The following is a 25,304-nucleotide window of genomic DNA, read 5'->3' on the forward strand; positions in this document are numbered from 1 at the left end:
TTATCTTAGTCGGCTCTAATCACTGACCAAATAATAGTCGGCTAGAAATAATTAAAATTACAAACTAACAAATCCCTTTACTGGCTGACACTGCTTGGTTAATACTGTTCAAAAAATAATTCCTATGTTAACCGACTGAGCTCGGTTAATACAGCGAACTCCGTGACATCCCTTCAATTGCCAGGAGAACTTGGTAAGTATAGATGAATGAGTGAGCTTGGTAGAAACTATCTTTTCCAAATTCCCTTTGGACACTGAGTGAACTTGGTAAACACTGACTTTCCTTTGCTTACCTTCCCAGCTCGATAAACACTAACTTTTCTTCCGTTACCTTCCCAGCTCGGTAAACACTAACTTTTCTTTGCTTACCTTCCCAGCTCGGTAAACACTCTGTCACAGTTTCCTTCGATCACTGAGTGAGCTCGGTAAGTACTAAACTTCCTTTGTTAACCAAGTTAGTTCGATAGAAGCTATTTTTATAGTGTAATATACAGAAATTCTTGGTAGACTCTGTAAACTACTATGCTTACCTTCTGAGCTCGGTAGACTCTATCTGATGACTGATATGACATTTGTGTAACATCAAAGACAACACTCAATTAACCAATTGTATCCAACACAACATACCTTCTTGAATGAAATATTCATCATACTAATGTGATCTATTAAATTTGGTGCTATGCACTTTCTCCATGCCTTAGAAAAAATAGAGTCAATATTGTTGGTGTAAATAAGTATTCACTATTTACACTTTACTTAAGTTTAGCTAGGTCAATGCATTATTTTATTATTTATTAGGTTGAAACTTAGGAGTTTGCATACTTTTATGAGTTTTCATGTTGACAACACAAAAGTAAGCAACTCTAATTAAGCACATGGTGTCTACAACATTATTTTTCATGCTACACCTTTGTAGGCTTATCCTCTTATCATCACACTTACTCCTATGCTTAATGGAGGATATTGCACCCCTAGTGGAAATATTCTTGGTTGTAAGACTTATTAGTGTGTTGACTCCTAGAAATTCTAGAAGCATTCCAGAGGCCTTTATATATAGGCACTCCTAGTGTACTTGTACATCAATTGAATACTATATTGTTATTTTGATCATACATTGGTCTATTCTATGCTTGTACTTGAGTTCCTTGATCTTGGGTGATTTTTTCTTAAGGAAAATTCTTACATGTTATTAGAGCTAATGGAGATTCTCTTCACATAGCCATTGGAGACCTTTATTTATTCACCTCTCGAAGGACTCGATTCAGATCCAGAGAATCTATAATCATTGGGAGTGTCTAGAGACAAAGCGAACCTTGCCATTGCATTGACTATAAATACACCTAGCTTAGTCTATAGTCAAATTTGAGGCCATTTTTTTCTGCAAACTGGCACCTAAAGGCCTAATTTGCAAGTACAATATGATCATTTTTAGATCTGCTTAATTATTTTTTAGATCTATTAATTTATTTTTCTTTGCAATTATTTAGGTATTTTTAAATAATTTTTAGGCTAGGAGGGCCTAGAGAGATTTTTTTTTGTAGGAATTGGGAGATCAAACCCTGGCCCCTGTAGATAATATTCCTTCAACATACACAGGTCGGCCATGCACATGATTCCAAATCTAGTGGACATTTTAATTAACCTAGCCAACATTCTGACTGATGGCACTACCAACCAGCCATCTCCACTATTTCATAGTAGATAGAACTCAACACCTAATGACTTTGTTATTTTTATAACTTGGGTAATAACAAAAGCATTTTCGACATGAAGGCCCCCACTATGGCAAGTGACAGTTGCAAACCATGTGGACACAACAAATCATGAATTGCCATGTAGTGTGTTCACATAGCATCATCTTAGCCTAGTCATCATGCTATGTAATGGCCAGCTCTGAAGGCTCCATACTTTACCTAGTTGGTAACTTTCATACACCATGTCATGATCATACTTGATGACATCTTCTACGACACCAGCCAGGGGGCCCATTTTTCGCTGACATCATCAATTCACTATCTTAAAATTGATGGTTGTTTGACTATCATTTCCATGCAAATTTGAACTACTATAATGGCCATTTGGATGTCAAATTCAACACAGTGTTTTCCTTTCCAAACCCATCTCTAGATTTAATTTTGATTTGATAGTCTTTCTTTGAGAGGCCATATGTTAGTCATCTAAACTCCAAATTAGGTGATTTTTTTTTATTGTGGGTAGAATTTCTTGAATTTTTTAGTTGTGTAGTTCTTTTCTGATTTTGTTGAATAGATTTGTTAGAAATAATTTTTTTTGGTGACTATACCTGTACAATCTTGCATTTTGCAACTTCAAATGCTTTGTACGAGCCCATCTAGACTCCAAAATAGGTTCCATTTTTTTTGAAAGTGTATTTTTTTGTTTAATCTCTAGATTTGCATTCAGATCTTAGGCTTGTGTGGACAAAAATACCACTTTAAAAAATAATATCACTATAAAATTATTGTATTTCTGAACTACATTGTAAAGTTCCAGATTTGAACTCCAAGAGGAGGTTGTAAACAACAAAATTAGAAGCCCACTTTGTCCATTTTGATAAGTGGCTTATTTTAACCACACTACATATAAAGTGCCAAAATATTTCATTTTGGGGGGGGGGGGTTTGACTGAGTGAAAAGGGGGGTGGGTATTGTATTTTGTGTCTCCTTGATATTGTGCTCTTGCATTATGGTTGCTTTTTCAAAGTTAACTCCATATAATTATGCTACTTGGAAAGAAAACACAAAGGAACCATTGTTTGAAAAAGGTTTATTGCATTATGTAATTGGTGTAGCAAAGAAACTTCCTGTTGATGCTGATGAGGCTTGGAAAGAAGTCTAGGAATCCAAACAAGAAATGGCCCTAGGAACCTTGCTTTAGAATATCTTAGATCCTATCGAATATCATGTTTGGAAACTTACCAATCCAATAGAAGTTAGGGCTAAACTTAAAGCATTGTATGGGACTATAGATGAAAACATGGCCTACACCATTAAGGACAAACTTCTCAAGTTGGATCCTAGGAATTTTTACACCATCAAAGACTATCTTACCCAAGTAGACATGTATAGGGTACAACTTAAGGATTTTAGTGAACTCATCAAGGATGGAAAGATGATCAAACATATTATGACTCATTTTCCACCTGAATATGCTCCTTTTGTTTTCAGTTATAATACTCATAAATTAATGATGGGTAGTTCCTACACTAAGCCTTCATTCAATAAATTTTTAGAATTGTTGGTCTTAGAACATGATAATTTAGTATGGAAATTCTCCACTCTTGTAAGACCAAAGCCTTGGAAGCTAATGAAGGGAATTCAAGTGATAAAAATTCCAACAAGAAGCAGAAGCAGTGGAAGGCTAAGCCACAAGATGACACACAACAATTTTCCTCGCATCAATCTTCTTCCAGTCAAAAATCTTCCTCACAACAAGGCAAGTCTTTCTCCAAAAATAATCAGAAGGGGAACAACTCCAACAAAAGGGAGAAGAAAACTTGTGCCAATTATAAGAAGAATGGTCATGATGAACATGAGTGTAAGGATAAGTAGATTGATGAATTGGTAACTCTATGAGGAAACACAAAATTGATGTACCAAATGCCTATAAGGATAAGGGATCTTCAACCATTTCAAAGGGTAAGGGACAAGCTTTGGTAGGAAGTATAAATAATGTTGAGGAATGGGTTCTTGATTTGGGTGCTATACATCATATGGGTGCTTCAAGGGAGCATTTTTCCTCTTTGAAGCCATCAAATGTACCTTACATCTATGTGGGCAATGACACACAAGTGGAAGTTGAAGAAAAAGGGAAAGTTGAGTTGGACAATGGTGTCTTCAAGGATGTTCTTAATGTTCCTAACCTTACCACCAACTTTCTTTCCATCTACTAAATAACTTACTATCGATGTGGCAACAAAGTGGAGTTCCTTCCTAATACAATTGTGGTGAAAAATCTCAAGGATGATTCTATGGTGGTGGTTGGAAAGGCTAATCATGAGATAGGACTTTACGCTTTTTCTCATTTTGTGCCTAAGTCCACTTCCATTTCCTTGTTTACTCATTCCAATTCACAAAATAAACTATGGCATAAGAGATTTTAACATCTTAATTATCACTACCTTTAACAACTTAGTAGTAAGGATATGGTCATTAGTCTACCCCAAGTCAAGTAATCAGAGGGTGTATGTCTAGGTTGTGAAGCAAGCAAGCATCCCAAAGAGAAATATGACAATGGAAAATCTTGGAAGGCAATTGTTGTTCTTGAATTGGTTCATAGTGATGTAGCTGGCCCATTTCTAGTACCATCTTTTGGTAAGGCTTGCTATGTTCTCACCTTTATTGATGACTTTTCATGCTATACTTAGGTCTTTTTTTTTCTCATAAGAGTGAAGTATTTGATAAGTTCATCACCTTCAAAGCTTGAGTTGAGAAAAAATTAAAGAAAGCCATGAAGATTCTATGAATAGATAATGGTAGGGAATATGTCAACTCTAGGCTTATAGAATTTTGCACTCATGAGAGTATTGATCTTCATCATTCAATTGTCTACATGCCATAATAGAATGGTATTTTTGAAAGGAAGAATAGAACCCTTAAGAATATGACCACTTGTATGCTTTAACATAAGTCTCTAGATCAAGTGTTTTGGGAAAAAGTGACGTGTTGTGTTGATTACATCCAAAACAGATGTGCCCATAAGGCCTTAGATGGAATTACACCTTTTGAGCCTTGGTGTGGCAAAGAGCTAGATGTAAAGCACTTTAAAGTTTTTGGTTGTCCAGCATGGGAAATGATACCTCCACAAAAATGAAAGGCATTGGAATGTCAAGAAAACCTTGTATATTTGTTGGATATCTTGACCATCTTAAGGCATACAAACTCATGGATCTGGAGACATGAAATCTTTTTTGAGAGGAGTGTTCACTTTGAAGAAACTTGTCCAATTTTGGCTTCTTCAACTCGTCCTTCTTATTCCTTCATGGAAAATGATCATAATGATGATAGTGACTCAAAATATGACATTCCTTCAACTTTAACTCATATGACACCAAGTTCATAGGGTCCACAAATAGTTGAGGACATTCCTTCTTCTTCCACTAAAACTCGTTGGGCACAAAAAACCCTTAATTTGGTAGGTTCATTGGTGGGGAATCCTTCAGACACTTGAAGGACAAGATCATAACACAAATCATTTCCACATGCTTATATTTCCATTGCTTCAAATTCATAGTCATTTAAGGAAGCATTAGGGATTCCAGAATGGGACAAGGCCATGGAGGAAGAATATAACTCTTTGGTGAAAAACAACACTTGGGACTTATTTCCCCTTCCTAAGGGAAGAAATTTGGTTCAGTGTAGGTGGATCTATCTGTAGACACCTAAAAATCCTTTAAAAAATAAAGTATTTTTATTTTCTGAAAAATTCCTGATGACATCATCATTTATTAATTAATTAATTAATTTTTATGCCATTAAATCCCTTTATCTTAATTAAAAATATTTAATTAAGGAATCCCTCCCAAAAATGTTTAAATCTTATTTAAACATTATTTCCTTATTTATTAATTATTTAATTAATAAATTGACCAAAAATCCTAAAATAAATAAAAAATTTATTTTTTGCCCAAAACTTGGCCAATTTTCTTATGACCAATAACCTCTTCCAAAATCTTCTAATCCTTCTTTAATTTTGATTAAAGGCTAATCCCATCATTTCCTACCCCTAATCCCAACTCAAAATATTTAATTAAGATTAAATATTAATCCTCATGTTTATTAAAAAAGTTTTAATAAATATCTCCTCAACCCAAACCCTTGAAATAAATAAAACTTTATTTATTTCCTAAAAATCTAATTTATCCTCATCCTAAGAAGTTCTAGACTCTTCTAGAAAGTCTTCATCCTCATCCTAGGAAATTCTAGACTATTCTAGAAAGTCTTTATCCTCATCCAAAGTCTAGACTCTTCTAGAAGATGTCTTTAAACCTAATCCTAATCCCTTCCTAACCTTGTCACATTCCCTAAACATGGGTTAAGACTTACTAACCCAAGCCAAAGTTAACAAATATCTCCTCCTTCACCCACCCTCATTAAATGTCATCCACTTGCCTATCCCTAAGCTAATCCTAAACTATCCTAATCCATCCTCTAATCATTTGCACAAGCCTAAGCAAGCTTAAAACCCTCCTAATCAAGCCCAAGTCGAAATTTCTCTCATCACCCTCAAAATATCTCAACCATAAAACTTTATGAAGTCCACTAGGTCATAAATGACTCTTACAAGCCCTTTTATTGCTCTTACAAGTCATTATGAGGGTCTTTATGAAGATTTTATCTCTTGAGCCTCCTTTGTTGACTCATCCTTTCCCTTTCCTCCATCCTCTCACCATGTGACATGTGTCACTCCTTGATTGGTTGTAAGGAAGCACAATCCATGTGCTCTCCTCTCATGCAATCTAAGCCCTCCATGAGCTTTTTCCCATCCTTGCATCTTAGCCCTCAATCCCTCAAGCCTCTTGCCTATAAATTGGATCCTTCCCCTTTGAAAAATAACACAATCCATGAAGTAAAGTCATAATGCCATTTTGAGAAGCCATTTTACATCAAAACCATACACTCACACCCAAATTCCAACTCCATTTGAAGCCCTTTTTGAAAAATAAGCTTAAGCATACATCCTATCTATTTAGACAAAGCTACTCAACAAGAGAGCTTCTCATTGAGAGAGCCCATTAATGGCTCATATTCTCAATTGAGAGTTCATCTTAGTCTATCTTGAAGTTTATGAATTTTGTTTAGTTTGTAGAAGCTTTATTTAAATTTGGTTTCTATTAGCATACTAACATTGCTCATATACATTTTGGCACGCCCGGTGGGACCCCGCATGGGTCATCTTCATTAGCTTTTTTAGTCAAGTTTTGTATGTCATTTGCTGATTTTGGCTAATTTTTCTTGTTTTTGTGATTGGTAGGATTGTATAAATTGGTTTTGTAGGTCCACATGAGCATGAAGAAGACAAAAGAACTCATAATCTATCTCATAGTGTTTGCAGATTTTTCAAGCTTATAGGTGGACAAAGAACTTGAAATTCTTCTTCCTCTTCTTGTCTATATTCTTCTTATTCCATCTACTTCTTCTTCTTCTTCTTGTGGGAGATCTTGGCCATTTTTTTTAAGGAAGCAAAATCATACACACTTCTTTTTAGTGCTTAAAATGAACCCCCAAATCATACTTAAATCCATTGAAAAATTAAAAATTTGCAAAAAAAAAAAAATCTTTTAACAAGTGAAACTAAACCAATCTAATCATTTGCATCCTTGCAACATCAAGGTTTTAGATGCATTCATGCAAAATTAGGAACACTTCATTTTTGGGAATTTAAAAAGAACTTCAAGTTTCCATTTCAAAAGGTTCAAAATCAACACTAAGTGCACACTAAAATCTAAATCAAACTCAAAGCATCAATCAAGGATAAAATGAACCTCATTTGAAAATATTCTAAAGTTCTTTTAAAAAATCTCATGAAAACTAAGAGTCCTAAATGGTTTCCAAAAAATTGTCTTAAAAGCTTTGTTATTTGTTCCAAAAAAATGTCTTATTGCAAAATCTTGAATGTTTCTTAGGATTTTCATGCATCAAAACAATCTAGGAATATCATTTTTGGGCTTAAAATATGAAAATTAGAACACAAAATCTTGAATGAAAACCAAAGTCCAAAGAGTCATTTTCACTTTTGAGTCCAAAACAATCTTGAATGATCTAAGGTTAAAACAAAGCACTTCAAAGTTCTTAAAACAACACACAAAATCTCAATCTTGAATGCTCAAAAGAAAACACTTGAATGTTTAACCACTTTTCTTTGAATGCATGTTGCTAAAATCACTCTTGAATGCCATGGATTAAAATCAAATTTTCCTTGAATGCATGATTAAAACAACAAATCCAATCTTGAATTCTAAGGATCAATTAACCATTGCAATATCAAACACTTCATTTGGAGCTTTTAAAAATTGAACAAAACAAATCTCTTTTCCACATGCAATCTAGGTAAAGTTTGATTTTTGGACATTTAAGAAACCTTGTTAAGTTAAAATACAAATTTGCAAAAATCAATTTGAGTAGTTCTTTGGACTCACATCTTTTCTACTCACCCATCAAATATTAACCATTGGTTGCAATCTTAGCACCATTTATGGGGATGGGTCTACTTGAAAAATGTGTTAAATGTTCCACAATCTAACTCACTCACTTGGTCTTTGAATGTTTGCTTTAACTTTACCAAAATTATTAAATGATCAAAACTCTAGATTAAATCGATCACACTTCAATTTTGGGGCCTAAAATTGAACAACAACTGACATGGAGAGCCTCCGGGCATGCGCTTGAAATCGAATCTCACACACCTTTGTTTTGGGCTTAAAATAAACTCACACTCAATCTTGAATGCCTTAAAGAAAAATCAATCGATACTTGACGTGGAGGGCCTCCGGGCGCACGGGTTTACCTTCTTGTTGACCCTAACTCTTCTTCTTGTTTGCATTCTTTGATCAATTTTATTTTTGTCGACGCTTCAAAATTGGAATAAACATTGTATCTTAAACATGAGTGCTTGCAAAGTCTAGATCAGAAAACTTAAACATCAATTGGTAAAATAACAAGCGTGTTTTTTAGCCCAAGATCATCCAAGTCTTCTCTCCCCTTGTCGTCTTTCGAGGCCATCTTGGGTGCATAAGATTAGGATCCAAAATCTTGTCTTAGCTTTTTAGGAAGCCTACTTGGGGATTTCATCACCCCTTGGGACGACCTCAACTCCAGCGTTCCGTCGGAGTATAAAGATTGGGAGGTGAATCCAAAGACAGCTCTCTTGGGATCAAAATTTTATCACTCGGGCTAAGCCTCAAGGAACTTTATACCCTTGAGAAGTGAAAGAGGAGAAGTGGGTTACCGCTCCTCTCGACTGTGTGACATCTTTTTGGTCTCATCTACGGAGTTGGGCCTCACGTACCTTGCATATATCGAGGAATCCCTAGCTATAAAAAATTTCATCCTTGTAGAAAGCTTCCTAGGATGTTGGTGTGTTTGATGTGCTTGCTCAAAACTTTTGTCTGCTTGTTTGTTCATAGCTTTTGAATGAATGTTTGCCAATTTTGGTCGAAATCCCAGAAAAGCAAAAATCTCCCAACTCAAGGCATACTTAGCGTAGTCACTGCCTTATCAGAAAATCATCCAAGCTCCCCCGATGCAACCGAATCTATCTAGTTCTTTGCCTTAGAAAAATCCCAAATCCAAAGTCCATCCAAATCATCCCCCTAGCCAACTAGCAACCCAATCCAAAATCACACCCAAGCCTTTAGAGAGTTGTTGTCATTCTGCTAGAATTTGCTATCCAATCAATCCGACCAATCCACCAGCCTCACCAAGGTTATCCCTTTGACAGAGCTTTGTCTAGGGTAATCTAGCTTTGTCACTTGTTATCCCTCATCAACTTGAGCTAAAGGTTGGGATCCACAAGTGGTCAATCTCGTGTCATGCCCATAGGATCATTAGTCTATCCTTAAGTCGATACAATCTCCACCAATCCAGCGCATAGGAAAGCAAAAATCTCACTTTTTGACAGCATTCCCTTGAAGTCTTCCATCCACATGAAAGCCAAAAATCTCCAGCCAATCCTCCTTAGGTCTGTCATGCAACTTTAACTCTCCCTAGGAAATCTTTCATCAGCCAATCCAAAATCTGTGCTTAACCCAAATCCAACCATGAGCTTCCGTGTTCATCCATATGCAAGACCCCATCCCCATCAAACTCATCATCAAAGCATGAAGTACCAATCCTATCATGATGTGTTTGGTTGCATTGTCCTTGCTCCCACCACCTCCTATTCCAATGATGATGAAAATCTTGTTGACTATGACGGGTATATTGAAAGCCTTAGAAACATTCCCCCAAGCATCCCCCAAAATCCAAGAGTTATTCCAAACTATCTAGTCATGCCATCTGATATTCCAGCTTCCCCTCCATCACCCCATCAACCAAGCTTCCAATCTTCCACCCCCATCACACTAGCTATTCCTGTCAATCCACCTCCACCTTCGGCACATGAGTCTCCAAGGAATATCCTAGAGGAAATACAAGAAAAGTTGCCTCCAACAGTCGATAAGCCATGTCATCTAATCCAACCATGTGAAGTAGTCAGTGATGAAGCTTCCCCATCTATAATATCACCTCCATCTCCCATAGCTATCATCCCCATACCATCCATCAAATTGCTTAAAATCCTTCCACTTCCTGCAAGCATCAAAATCCCACCACCTATCAAATCCCTCCAAATCCTATCCACATTGCCTCCAAGCATTTCCCAAATCTCTCGTAATGACCCTTATGCATCCATCTTCTACTCACCCATCTCCACTACTGAATCTCCCATCTATCCATCCCCTACCTTTGAAGAATCCATCCCTTCACCTCCTATCGCACCATCCACTCCAAACCAATCCTATCAAGATCCTACCCAAAAGCATGTTGACATCCCCCAAAGCATAAATGAAGATATCATCATACCATGTCTTCCATCCATAGTGCAGTCACCATCTCCTCCATCTCCAAAACCTCAAGCCATATCTCCTCCACTACAAGATATCTTATCATCCCACCAGCTACATCAAGATCCTATCCTTCCATCTCCCCCGCTCCATGCTTCCATCTTACCACCTATCCAAGCTATTCCACCATCTATAATCTATCCTCTTGGTTCACTTACATTCATCCACGGTGGCCCTCTCTCAGCAGAAGAATTAAGAACAGTATCTCCCCATTACAATACACCTAATAAATCACTTCTACCATTTTTTGCAAGCAAAAAGTTTCCTCAGCTTGTTCAAATGCTCAATCGATGGCATTATCAAGGTCAAGGTTTAGGACCACAAGAGTAAGGAATCAGAGAGCCTATTATTGTACAAAAAAATCTAGGATTTCATGGTCTTGGATATGTATCCAAAGGCTCACCATCTAAAGGTGTTGGTACACCACACCCCCAAACCAAGCCTATCTCCAAGCCCACCATGCCAGCCTCCCATCACTCCTTCAAGAAATCTTATGTCATCCCCCCTCCACCATCTTTGCAACCCAAAACAACCTACCATATCCCCCCTTCATCCGTTAAATCCATTTTGGGTCCCTATGTCCCAAAATCTACCATCCTCTATCCTCCTATTAGCCATCATAAAAATCCTATTCCATCCATTCCTATGCAAGATCAACAAAGGCACATATCAGGGCACATCATCCATCATCATCCCCCTACATGCTCTTTCATATCCTCTCCATCTCACAAAGCTTCTCCTAACCATCTTCCCAAAGCTTACCACAGAAATGTGAATGCCAACTTCAAAATGCATAAAGCTAAAAATCCACATCCTAGGCAATCATATGTCTATTCTAAAAGACATACTCCAAAAAGGAAAAATCCAATCAAAGAATGCAAAACAATGCAAAAGCCTATGAAAAGAAAATCCAAAACCATGTGGATCCCCAAGAAAAAAGTTGAAACCCAATGCATAATGGCATCCACCATTGCTAATCCCCCATCTAGTGACTCATGTCCCCCATCTCCTAACTCCATCTTGGGTGCCTATATCCCCAAGAACGCTTCCAAAAATCCTCCATCACGCTCGCATCTACCATCTATCCCCCATATGCTCTTTTCACACCCGTTCCAACATGTGCCAATGTTGCTCTTGCAAGCATCCCCATCTCATGCTCATTTCCAGAATTTTTATCCCTCCATCTCCTACCATCAATCCCATCTAATCCAATCTATTGCATAAATCACACATCCAGTGTACCAACAGCTAGCAACAAAATTGAACATTCCAACAGCTAGTGAAAAATCCCAAAAAAGCCAAAATAACTGAAGAAAGCCAAAATCATTCTAGCTAAGTCCAAAGTCAAAAAGTCAAAAAAGAAAAGAAAAATAAAGCGTCCACTGGTGAAAACTTGGCAATTCAAGCGCCTTGGACAAGTACCATGATGAAAACTTGGCAAACAAGCGTCATGCGTAATCCCACCATCCCCAGCTTAGCCTATCACCCTCATGCTTTTGGTCATCTCTTCACATCCAACTCCATCTTCCAATCTATCCACCTATCCTCCATCCTCCAGCTTCCATCTCACACCATCCACTAATATTATGCAGCTTTAGCCAATCATCTAAGCTATCATCCATCTCCCTAGCCCCTTCAGCTTTTTCCATCCTAGCTTCAATCCTATCACATCCATCATAAGACCTCCTTCCGCATGTTATCTTCTAATTGGGGGCACTATATTCCTTGGAGATCTTGTCTTGTCCATCCTCCCTTGTCATTGGTATCTAGCTCTAGGCTATCCTCATGCAAACCCAATGTCATCTCTTTATATCCATCATAATCCTAGCTATCTACCATCCTATCCAGCCATCTCATCCTGCTCCTCTAGCTATCCTTGGTCACAAAATCTCTCATCATCATTGGATGCATCCTGCCAAATCCATATCTTTCACTATCACCCCACCCTTAGCTTTCGCATCTTACACAACATTGAACCATCCCGCTATCCTATCATCCTGAGCTTTTGCCTGCTTGTAACTATCTTGATCAGCTTTAGCTTGTAAATATCTTGGTCTGTCAACTTGTACATCCTCTTTAGCTTAGTACCATTGTATCTATCTAGCTTTTTTGTTAGTTCCTCCTTGATCAACATCTTGCACACATCGCACATCTTGGTTAGCTATTCCAATGCATCCTTTAGCTAGATCTCCTTGGCCAATTTATTTGCAGTAGATGAAAGTGTGGATAAGAATAAGGCTAGAGTAGTTGCCAAAGTTTTCTCATAGGTTCTAGGTATTGGCTATACAAAAACTTTCGCACCAGTCACTGAGATAAACTCCATTCACTTGACACTAGCTATTGATGTAGCTCATGGTTGGGTTGTACATCAGATGGATATAAAGAGTGCCTTTTTGAATGGTGATCTTCATGGGGATATTTCTATGGAGTATCTATAGGGGTTCATACATGACACTACTATGATTTATAGATTAAAGAAGTCTATCTATGGTCTTAAGCACGCTCGTCAAGCTTGGTATGCCAAGATGGATTCCATCCTAATCTCATCAGGATTCACCAGGTGTCATTTTGATTCAAATGTCTACATTCTTTAGTGGGATGACTCACACTTGATACTCGTGCTTTATGTAGATGACTTTATCATTAAAAGAAGTACTTCATCCATTATTGCTAGTGTCAAGACCTCTTTGTAGGATATATTTGCTATGATAGACTTGGGTTTACTAGATTATTTCCTTGGTATTGAGATCACATAGTCTTCTAAAGGGATAAAAATTTCTCAACCCATGTATTTTCTTTGTTGATTTCATATGAGTGACTACAAGCCTTTTCCTACTCCCTTTCTTTTAGGTGTCAAGTTAGAGGCCAAGTGTACTACTCCACTTATTGATGCTATATTGTATAGATTGTTAGTTGGGGGTGTTATCTACTTGACACATACTCACCTTGATATAGCTTTTGTAGTTGACACATACTCACCTTGATATGAGCTTCATTGGAAGGCTACCAAGCTCATCTTGCACTACATGTAGGGTACACATACACATGGGATACACTATGCAATAGGTACAGGACTTTAACTGGTTGGGTATATAGACTCAAACTATGCATGGGATTTTGATTCTCACAAGTCTACTTTAGGTTACATGTTTCAAATTAGTTTCAGCCCTATTTGTTGGTAGAGTAAGAAGAAAAATAATGTTACTCTTTCTTCAATGGAGCCTAAGTGTTGAGGAGCTATAAATGTAGCTATAGAGACTCTTCGGTTACAGTACATCCTGAAGGATTTTGGATTTGATCTACCTAAAACTATAGTCATACATTGTGACAATTAGAGTGCTATTGAGATCTCTAAACATCTATTTTAGCATCAATAGACTAAACACATTAAGGTTCATATGCACTACATCAGAGAGCTAATACATGAGCAGATCATTGCATTACAATATTGTCCTATAGTAGAGCAGGTCACAGATATCTTCACCAAACCCTTCACCGAGGTCAAGTATATTCATTTGTGAGATCTCTTGGGGGCATAGGATGTTGTAGAAAGGGTAGTCCCTTGACTTCTCTCTTCTTTCTTTTGGGAGGGATCTTTTCCTCATTTGAGGTCTTCTTCTATCTCATCTTCTTTGTTGTACTTATTTGTCTTTTTGGAGAAGGGTTTTTCCCATGAGATTTTTCCTCTTTCTCTACTTTATGAGAGATTGCATTGCATCACATTATGATGAAGGGCCACACCACCCTACCAACTCTTAACCAAGAATGCAACAATATGGAGACAAAGAGAGATAAAATGCTTCCCAAGTAATTTTTTATACTTGCAAATCCTTATAATATTCTCCAAATGAGAGAACTCCAAATTCTTACAATATGAGAGAGCTTCCAACTAGCTTGTACACCAAGAGCTTCTACAATAAATTACACTTGAAGACTTCTACTTCCTAAAATTGATTACAAATGATAATAAGCCTTTCTTAAATAGGTACTTCCAACCCAAGACATTACAAACACAGCTAATGTGGGATCAAAGGTAAATACAACTACCTTAAAAAAAATATTAAATTCCCACCCAAATAAAACTAAGCACCACCATGTGGCCCAATTAGAAAATTTAATTTAATTTGTGGATCACAACAAATATTAAATGCATGATTTAAGAAAATTTCCACAAACTTCTAAGATGCCACTTACACACCTCGATTAATGGAATGACAACTATTTTTTTTAATTTTCTATTTATGACACCTATGCACCTTGAAAATAAAAATTCCTCTTTTCTCCTTTTTTTTTTTTTAATTTTTAATTTTTTAAATAATAATTTTGATCACACTCCTTTTTTCCATGATGCACGATGCTCTTGCATCACATTGTCTGTAGAGCATTGCTTCTGTACATGGGTACCTAACATGGCCTCGTAATTGAGATCCATCATGAATTTGTGAGCTTAAGTGCATTCCCCTAAGTTGCACTTAAGGAGGGACATTGGTGTAAATAAGTATTCACTATGTACACTTTACTTAAGTTTACTTAGGTGAATGCATTATTTTATTATTTATTAGGTTGACACTTAGGAGTTTGCCTACTTTTATGAGTTTTCATATTGACAACATAGAAGTAAGTAACTCTAATTAAGCACATGGTCTCTACAACATTATTTTTTATGCTACACCTTTGTAGGCTTATCCTCTCATCATCACACTTACTTCTATGCTTAATGGAGGATAATCCACTCCTGGTGGACATGTGCTTGATTGTAAGACTTATTAGTGTGCTGACTCCTAGACATTCTAGAAGCATTCCAAAGGCCTTTATATATAGGTACTCTTAGTGTACTTGTATATCAATTGAATACTATATTGTTATTCTAATCATAATTTGGTCTATTATGTGCTTGTGCTTGAGTTCCTTTATCTTGGGTGATTTTCTCCTAAGGAAAATTCTTACAATTATCATACAACTCTTTTATTTCATCAAAACCAAGAACTTCAACCTTCATTTTAGTCAACAAGGAATGTCTTCTGCTCAATTCATCAACAACTCTATTAGTAACTCCACACTTATGTTTGATAATAAATGTAAAACTCTACAAGTACTCAACTCACTTCATATTTCTTTGATTCAATTTATGTTGACTTCCTAATTACTGTAAAGCTTTATGATAAGTATACAACACAAACACTTTAGGAATCAAATAAAACCTTCAATTCCTCAATGCTTGGACAATATCATAAAACTCTTGATCATGCACAAAATACTTCCTTTTAGCATCATTCAACTTTTGACTAAAGAAAGCAATAGGTTTACCTTCTTGACTCAATAGAACTCCTATTGCACTACTACTTGCATCAGATTCAACTTGAAATACCTTATTGAAATCAGGCAAAGCCAATATAGGTAAGTCAACAACATTTTGTTTCAAATTCTCAAAACTCTTATCATCTCCACATGTGCACTTGAATTCTTTTTTATCTCCTCTCATTGTCTCAGTCAGAGGTTACAAACAAAAATGAAATTCCTTATAAACTTCTTGTAAAAACTAGTCAAACCATGAAATGTTTTTACCTCACCCACATTCTCAGGTGTAGGCCATTTCAAAATTTCTTTTAACTTCTCAAGTTCTATCTTCAAACCATCAATTGAAATCAAAAATCACAAATACATAATCTCCTCTTGCATAAAATAACACTTTTTCAAATTAATCGTCAACTTCTCTTTCAATCTCTGTAATACTTGTCTAACATGCTTAAGATGTTCTTGCTTAGTCTTGCTAAATATCAAGATTCATCCAAATAAACAATCACAAACTTACCCAAAAATCTTTTCAGAACTTCATTCATCAACCTCATGAAAGTACTAGGTGCATTAGTTAAACGAAAAGACACAACCAACCATTCATAAATACCATCTTCTATCTTGACAACTGTCTTCCATTCATTGCCTTCTCAAATTCTAATATGATGATAGCCACTCTTCAAATCAATCTTTGTAAAATATTTTGCTCCACTCAAATAATCCATTATGTCATCTATCCTTGGCATGGGAAACCTATATTTCACTGTGATCTTATTAATAGCTCTATAATTAGTACACATTCTCCATTCTTTTTAGGTGCTAATATAGTAGGTACAACACATGGAATCAAGCTTTCTCTAATCAAACCTTTTTGCAAAAACCCATGCACTTTTTTATTAAGTTCTTCATTCTCTGTAGGTGTTAATTTATATGGTGCTTTGTTTAGCGAACTAGCTCTAGGAATCATATCGATACAATGACTTATACTTCTCATTGGAGGTAAAGCATCAGGTATATCCCCTATAGCAATCTCTTTATACTCATTCAACAATTCAGAAATTTCTTCTAGTAAACATTCATTACTATTAGTTGTCACTTGGTCACCACTTACTAGCACTCAAGTAACACTATTTATTGGTACTCGATTACTATTGACACAACTTGATTTTCTAGGAATTATATTAAAACAAACTTGATTCTTTTTCATTTGCTTCTCAAATTTTTTTTCTATTAACCATGCAAATCCTTACAGTAGTACAATTAACCTATGTGGACTTTCAATCAAAGGTAGCAATATTTGCTTCTTCCCATTCACCCAAAGAGTATATTGATTCAATCTTCCATCATGTATAGAACATCTATCATATTGCCAAGGTTTACCCAATAGAATATGACAATAATCCATAGGCATAATATTACACAAAACTTCATCAACATAATGTGCAATCTTGAACTTCACAAGGCATTGCTCACTTACCAATATCTTATGCTCATTTTTTATTCATAAAACATGATAGGGTTTAGGATGCTTCAGCCTCTATAGTTGTAACTTTGTAACCAGCTCTTCTAATGCCAAATTTGTAGAACTTCCACTATCAATGATTACCTTGCAACATTTTTCAGCCATCTTACATCTTGTCTTGAAAATATTTCTCCTTAAAATAGGTTGCTCATCACTTCCCTTTTTACATAAGGTTCTTCTCACCATCAAATTTTCTCTAGCCCCTAATCCACTTGGACCCTCATCATCTCTTTGAATCACAAAATTTCTATTACCTTTCCCACTTTTAGAGGATCTACATTCAAAAGACATATATCCCTCTTTACCACATCTGAAACAATTTCCTTGAAAACCATCTTTAGAGTAAGAATTACCTCTTCCTTGGTAATAATTAGTACCTCTTTGATAAGAATTACCACCTTTGTAGTTAGTCTTGCCTTTGTCATCATTCTTCCATTTGCCCTTATCTTGTGTAGAATTATTAGATCTACTACCTTCACTGTAAGATCTACCTCTACCTCTCTAGAATCTAACGCCTCTACCTGTTTGTCTTTGTTCATGTCTCTTGGTCAAGATCTCGTTAGCTTTCAAGGCATATTGGTATGCTTCTTCCACACTTTCCAACTTCACAAAACATATTTCATCTTGAATTCTAAATCTCAATCAATTTATGTATCTTGTAATTTTCTCAACATTATCATCCAAATGTCCAAATTTGATGTCCAATCTATAGAATTTCATGATATACTCCTTCACACTCATGTCTCCTTATCTCAAATTCTACATCTTTCTCAACAAGCTAACTTGGTAGTCAGGAGGAAGGATTTTTTTTTTCACTTTGCTCACCATATTCACCCAATTTATGATCTTCTCCTTTCCTCTCCTCTATCTATTAGTTTGGAAATGCTCCCACCATAGTGAGGCATTTCCTTTCAATCTTGTAACTATAATTTTTACCTTCCTATTATCAGGAGTGTTTTCATACTCAAAGAACTTCTCCATTTTAGAGATCCAATCCAAAACATCATTGATATCCAATTTCCCATCATAAGAAACAACTTCTACAATAGGCTTTGAATTTTCTCTAGATAATACTCTTAACAACCTTGCTTCATCTTGATCTTCTTAAAGTTTTGGATTATGGTTTGGTGCTATTGCTTCATCATCACTCACATCATCAAGATGTGCTCCTCTTCTTTGGGTTGTCTCTATGGCATCCAATCTGGCTACAATTTTATCCAATATTGCATTATCAACATTTTGGCTACCTTGAACCATCTTTACAAATTAGGTTTCCACAAGATTGCAACCCTTTGCAAGCTATAGGTCAAATCCATAGATTTGTAATCCTACAACCAGATTTACTTAGGTTTCTACATGATCCAAATTTCACAAGGATGAACCTCAAGCTCTGATACCACCTGACACAAGGAGGGATAAAAATAGGCTAGGGCCCAAAGGTACACCCAGCTACCCAAACCACCTTGTAAGAGTTAACATAGTGGAAACACAACATAAAGAACTACAACCAAAGGTGGAAGTAGAGAAAAACACTTAACAATTCATCAAATAGTCAACATACATGCCCAGCTATAAGGCCTTTTGGGTTATAGCTAGATATAATCTAATTACAAACTTTGATGATCCAACTTCACATTTTTCTTCTATCATTTCTCTCTCTAAGTTCTACTCCTAAAACTCAATCCTAGACCTCCTTAAATACTTGTGCGGCCATAGGTCGATTTATCACAAAATTAACCTTACATTAAATGTAGGCATAGCCACAAGTTGACTCACATCAAATATTAACTAATACTATTAAAATTAAATATAGGAAAGGTTGGCCCAAACTAGAACTAGATATAGATGACTCAAAAAATAGAAGGCTCCATGAAATATTGACACTCAACATCCATACAAACACTTGACAACCACATGACTCAACAACCAAAGATCACTTGGCAACCACACAAATTTGGTAACTAAAGGACACTCAATAGAAACTATGAAATTGGTGTCAACTAGGAAGCTTAACATCCACTAAACACTCAACACCCACTGGGAACTCAGTAAGTGAAGGATAACTCAGTATAAACTAAAAACTAGCACTTGAAAGTGACTAAAAACTGGCACTTGGCAATAACTAGAACTTAGCAGCAACTGATAGAGTGAACTAAAGGTGTAAGATTACAAGGAAACCTAGGATGCTCCTACATGAGTTTCTAGTAGTCTATGTGTGACAATTCATTTAGGACTCAAGTAGATAGTATGTGCCAAGTAAATAGTGCATGTTGAGTTATTTAGAAGTTGAATTACAACATTAAGAACATAGTGAAGGATGAGCATTCAAGCCTTTGGATGTTGAATGAATAGTCAAAGACATAGTTTTTTGCAATGGAAAAAACTATCACATAAACCATTTTTGGGCCAACATAAACATTATTTTGTGATTGTATAAGATAAGGATCAAGTCATATTGTGAATCCCTATATAGTACATGCAACCAATTAGATTAAGGGATGAATTAAGTAGTAATATGGATCAACCTAAGTGATTGATTCTATCCTAACCCATTCCACCTATGTTTATTTAAGAAGGAAAACCCTAAAGATTTTTTGCATGTGTGAGAGACAAATGCTAAGTGTAGAGAGGGAATTCATGGTGGCTATAGAGGTTATTAAAGTGTTATGAATTGTAGAACCAGTTAGTGAGAATAGAGAAAAGTAGAGAAAGGAAAGAGGAGACATATCTAATTTGAAGGATCAAGGATTTATCAAAAAGAGAAGATTCGAGATCAAGCTGTAAGTTGCTAACCAAAGGATCATGGTGTTGAATCATTTTACTAGGTGTTATAGAGTAAATCTCCTGATAGATCGATCTTAATAGAATCTTGTAAATCTCTTAACTGAGTGATTACTTAAGTATGAGTTTAAATCCTCTAACAAGGTGACACCTAATAGTCTTTGTAAGCCATTGACAGGGTAGACCCCTCATAGGGTAGATCATAGTTTATTATCAAACATATTGTAACCATAATTGGTCACACTTTACAAATGTAGTAGTGAAAATTTGTGGGTGTCATCACCACCCTAGTCTTACCTTCTCCTTGGAGGGTTTCTAGGTAACCAATTTACTATGCCATGTGTTAAATTTTTTTTATGCTATAGTTTTAATGTGTAGTTAGCTATTTCAATTTATATGCTAAATTATGAGATGGATGTGTGGTGAATGTTTTATGGTTAAAGTTTTGAAGTGTTGATTCACTGCCCCTCTGCCTCTTAGAGTTTACTTTCTCATTGTTATTTCCAACATGTAGGTCATCAATATCACTAGTTTTTTTTCTATATTTAAGATGGTCAATCTTATGTTTTAGTTTCCCAATGTAATATTTTGCATGTTCATACCTTTCTTTTAGGTTGTCTCTTTCTTCTATAAGAAGATACATTTTCTCAAGGTCTTCTTTAAGATTTATCTTTAACTATTCCATACCCATAAGGATCTTATTACATTTTTTATGCCTCTTTTGAGTAATTTTACTTTGATACCAATTGTTATAAATAGATAATACTGAGAGGGGGGTGAATCTATATTCTAAAACCTTTTGCCCACAACTAGATATTGTTAATTAATTTACATGCATATGAAAGTAAACTAATAATTTTGAGTATTAAATAAATCCATATACAAAGAGAACTCATAACACCATATTTTGTTAACTAGGAAAACCCTAGCCAAGGAAAAAGCCTAATGGGGATGGTACCCAAACAATGATCTCCTATACAAAAGAATCTTGTTAAGGATATTGACCTATTAGGAGTCTATGAAATACATATAGTGTCTTAGTTTTTTTAAGAGGACTAGGCCCTATTAAAAGCCTCAAGCATGTTAGGATTTGGTACTACAATTCTAAATGTATGCAAGATGAGCCCACAACCCAAACACAATTATACAATATAGTTCCTTTATACAAAATAGAGATAGATATTAAAACCTCTTATTGGTGTACTTTTCCCTTCTTCTGATCATACATTAGAATTCACATCATATAAAGTTAACATATCATACATATAGTCCTTGCATATGTGCACATATCACTTTCATATCATTGCTACATCCACATAACTTTGCAAGTTGTGATTCCTTACTTATACCTTTACTTTTACAAAAAAATTGTCCAGCTGGCCTTGATGCTTACACATGTTTGGCTATATAAAAAATTATTACATACCATATTAGGGTTAAAATCTAGGATTCCATCCCTAAATAATTAAGTAATTATTTTGTTAAAAAAAAAATTCCTTAACCATTTATTCTTTTTTTTCTATTGTGCTTTGTTCTTATCTATTCACTGTCTTTACTAGTGTTTGACCTGTAAGATGTGCTATATTTCCTATACTAATTTGTGCAATTGGGTATGTCTTTAGTACTATTTGTTTTACCTATCCTTAACTATGTATGTTGCATATATTACTATAGAATTCACAATATCAAAAACTAACTCTATACTGATATTGAAGTTGTCTAACATTTAGACAATTTTCAATCTCTAATCATGGAGTCTTCAACTAAAAATTCTACCTTCCATTCCATAATTATATGTTACCATAAATGACAACCCTTTACTCAACATATAGCTATATTGCCAACAATTTCAACAATATCCTTCATTATTCTCACCCCTCTTTCAAATTAATTGTAGATCATTTTAGGATTAGTTTTTGTTTTATCTAAACTTTTCAAAACTGACTCTAAATTATTTCAACATCATCAAAATCTCATCCAATTAACCCTAAACCATTTCAATATCATCATAATCCAAAATTAACTCAAAATTATCTTAAATCAACCAAAAACTAACACAAATCAACCTATTCAATTTTAAACATGTCAAATATCTCAAATCAATCAACAGTTATCCAATCTTAGGCATTGTCATGTCCCTCAGTGGCTTCAAAATCTATCAAAACTATCAAACCTATAAAATTAGACCTTAGCATGACCATTTACCTTGGTGCTAGGTCAAATCTATCACTTTTATCATTTGATCATCGAAATTGTTGAGTCCCTCAATATCAGATCATGACATCATCTAATCAATTTAATAATATTTACAATGCTCATCAATATTAATAAGATCAATCTTATCAATCAATTTCAATCTCATGGCCTTTACAATGTCCTTTAAATGTCACATATCCTTAATCCATGTCATGTGTCCTTGAAATATTATCAATCCTAATTAGTCAATCAATTTGATCATGGCTTTGGTCTATTCACCATCATCATAATCAATCTACTCACCATTGTCCTAATTGATCTACATAACCATGTCATCTCATCACAAGGGGAAATCCCATATTTATTTCATGAAATTGGCCAATCATTTACTAATTTTTCCTATAGGATTAGTTAATCCATAATCTATCCTATGTTATTTCAATCATTTTCATCTCACTTCACTATTTATTCTTATTAAAGAACATTATTAATCAATTAATATTTATTAATTAGTTGGTTCATCTTTATGAACTATGAGAATTCTCAAATTCCTAAGTTCCGTTTTTCCACATCTATTTTGTAATTTAGTAATTTCCATTTGTGTGGAATTATCAATTTTTAATTCAAATATTCCACCCAGTCTTGATTCATGGACATGATGCATCTGAGATGCTCCCTCTACACTTGGCTAATATGTGTCATATTTGACATATATTATTCCTTACACATGGCTATAATAAGCCTCATTCATCATAGATTCTTATCTACAAGTGGCTTTGATGTGTCATATGCATGCCATAAATTCTCTTCCACATTTAGCCATGTTGATTTTTATGTGTCATAGTATCCTATATGTACCATATTTTCATAGATATTCTAAGGAAAATTGTGCCAAGTTGCACACTTGAATTGACAAATGTCCATCTCCTCATTCATGTCCCACCTCTTACATTTTGGCTATAAACTAAGCCATCTTGGACTGATTTTCAATCCTTAACATCCATATTATCATAAATTAGGCCTGAACCATGCTTCTGGTATTCTTAATAGCATTCATCCCATAATCATATTATTTTTGTCATTTTCTTTCAATTGTGCATGCACTATAGGCAATTGGAGCTACATCAACAATTAAGAAGAAAGAAGGACATGAGAACTATGCTTGAAGAGGGGGTTCCACTTGTTTGTGGTTGTTTGAGTTTAGCATATGTTGATTGAGTTTGTGGTTTCTCATAGTATGCTAGGTTTTAACCTATTTAATTTTCCTACAATTGATGAACCCAACATGAATATCATGCTTACTAACTTGTTTTTTCTTTGTTTGTGCTTGTAGGTGCAAGGAGGGAGCTCATTTGAAGGAGTCTTTTTTTTTTTTGTTATTGTATCACACCTAGTCTAATTAGGAGGTCTAGTAACAAATTGTATCTATTATTTATGCTTTTATGTAGCTCTCTATCCTAGGTGTGTACTTTGGTACTATCAAGGTGCACTTGGGTGACTTAGGAATTTTTTTTAGGTACTTAGGACCTAATATCACACCTGTCTATTGTTCTACTCTAATCAAATGCACCTCTAAACTACCAATTTTGCTAAACTACCAACTATGATAAAATACAAACTACACCCCTATACTACTAACTATGCCCATTTGGGCCCTAACTACATTAGGGGAACACTTGGTACTATTAGAGTGCACATGGTAGCCCTACTTTGAGTTCTACATGCTATAAGTGTCATTTTGACCCTATTTCACCCTATTTTCTTCTTAGATTCTCAACTATGCCCCTAAACTATCAACTATGCCCTTCTGGGCCCCAACTTCACCATAGGCATAATTGACACTATTTGACTACACTTGGGATATTTTTGAGGGTATCTGGCCTTCTCTGGCACAATTGGTACTATCACTCTATAGTTGGTTCATAGAAAGGTCAAGTTTTAGTCATAATCTATTAGCATGAATGCTAATGATACTACTTTGGAGGAGTATCCTAAGCATTGGAGAGTACTGACATGTTGTATTCATGACTCTATTTGTTATTTATGTCAACATATAGTAGTAAGATTGTGAATAATGCTAGAGTTGCATACAAAGATCTTATTGGTATAGACAATGGTTTAATTTTCTAGTGATGCATAGTCAAGGACATGTACCAGACTATGTCTTGATGATGTGGTTAAGTGCGGAGAGTCTAAGTCTTAAGCATACATAACTTGTACCTAATTTACTAAGAGTAGTATAGAAATACATTGTTGAAGAACAATGTTCTAATGTTTGTTTGTTATCTTACATCTAAGATACAATAAAGAAGTGCATAGTCAAACAATAACTGCAGACAGTCAGGTTGTGATGTCAACTAGTGTGCAAGCCCTAGTATAACACATGTGAAGAGTTTTATTGACTATAAGATGAACGTGGTATTGTAATTTTAATTTAATTAATTATCTTATTATAATTAATTGGTAAATCCTCAAGGCCAACTCAAGGAATTATATTGAAGATATGGTATAAAGGAAAGATGTTTTCTTCTTCTTTTATTGTGTTAAGTATTGTATTTAAGTGCAAAGTGCAAAAAGGACTAGAGTGTTTGGTAAATGTGTACAAGTGATCCAAGGGATTATTAGATGTGATTTTTGTGATCTATTTACAAGATATGAAGCAGTAGAAGTCCAATCAATAGCATAGATATAGAGGAAAGACAATCGATTTCTATTATTCTACAAGGAATATTCCTAATAGGGACTTATATGTAATGAATGTTGTTATAGACTCCTAATAGGTAAATCCTTTAATAAGGAATATTTATATTAGTGCATCATCTTGTGGGTACCATCCCCACTAGGGTTTCCCTAGTTAACATATGTGGTGTTAATTGTATATGAGTTTCTTGT

Source organism: Cupressus sempervirens, chromosome 10 (assembly GCF_028749045.1).
Source record: "Cupressus sempervirens isolate cs-2001-9-10 chromosome 10, ASM2874904v1, whole genome shotgun sequence".
In the NCBI taxonomy this organism is placed as follows: Eukaryota; Viridiplantae; Streptophyta; class Pinopsida; order Cupressales; family Cupressaceae; genus Cupressus; species Cupressus sempervirens.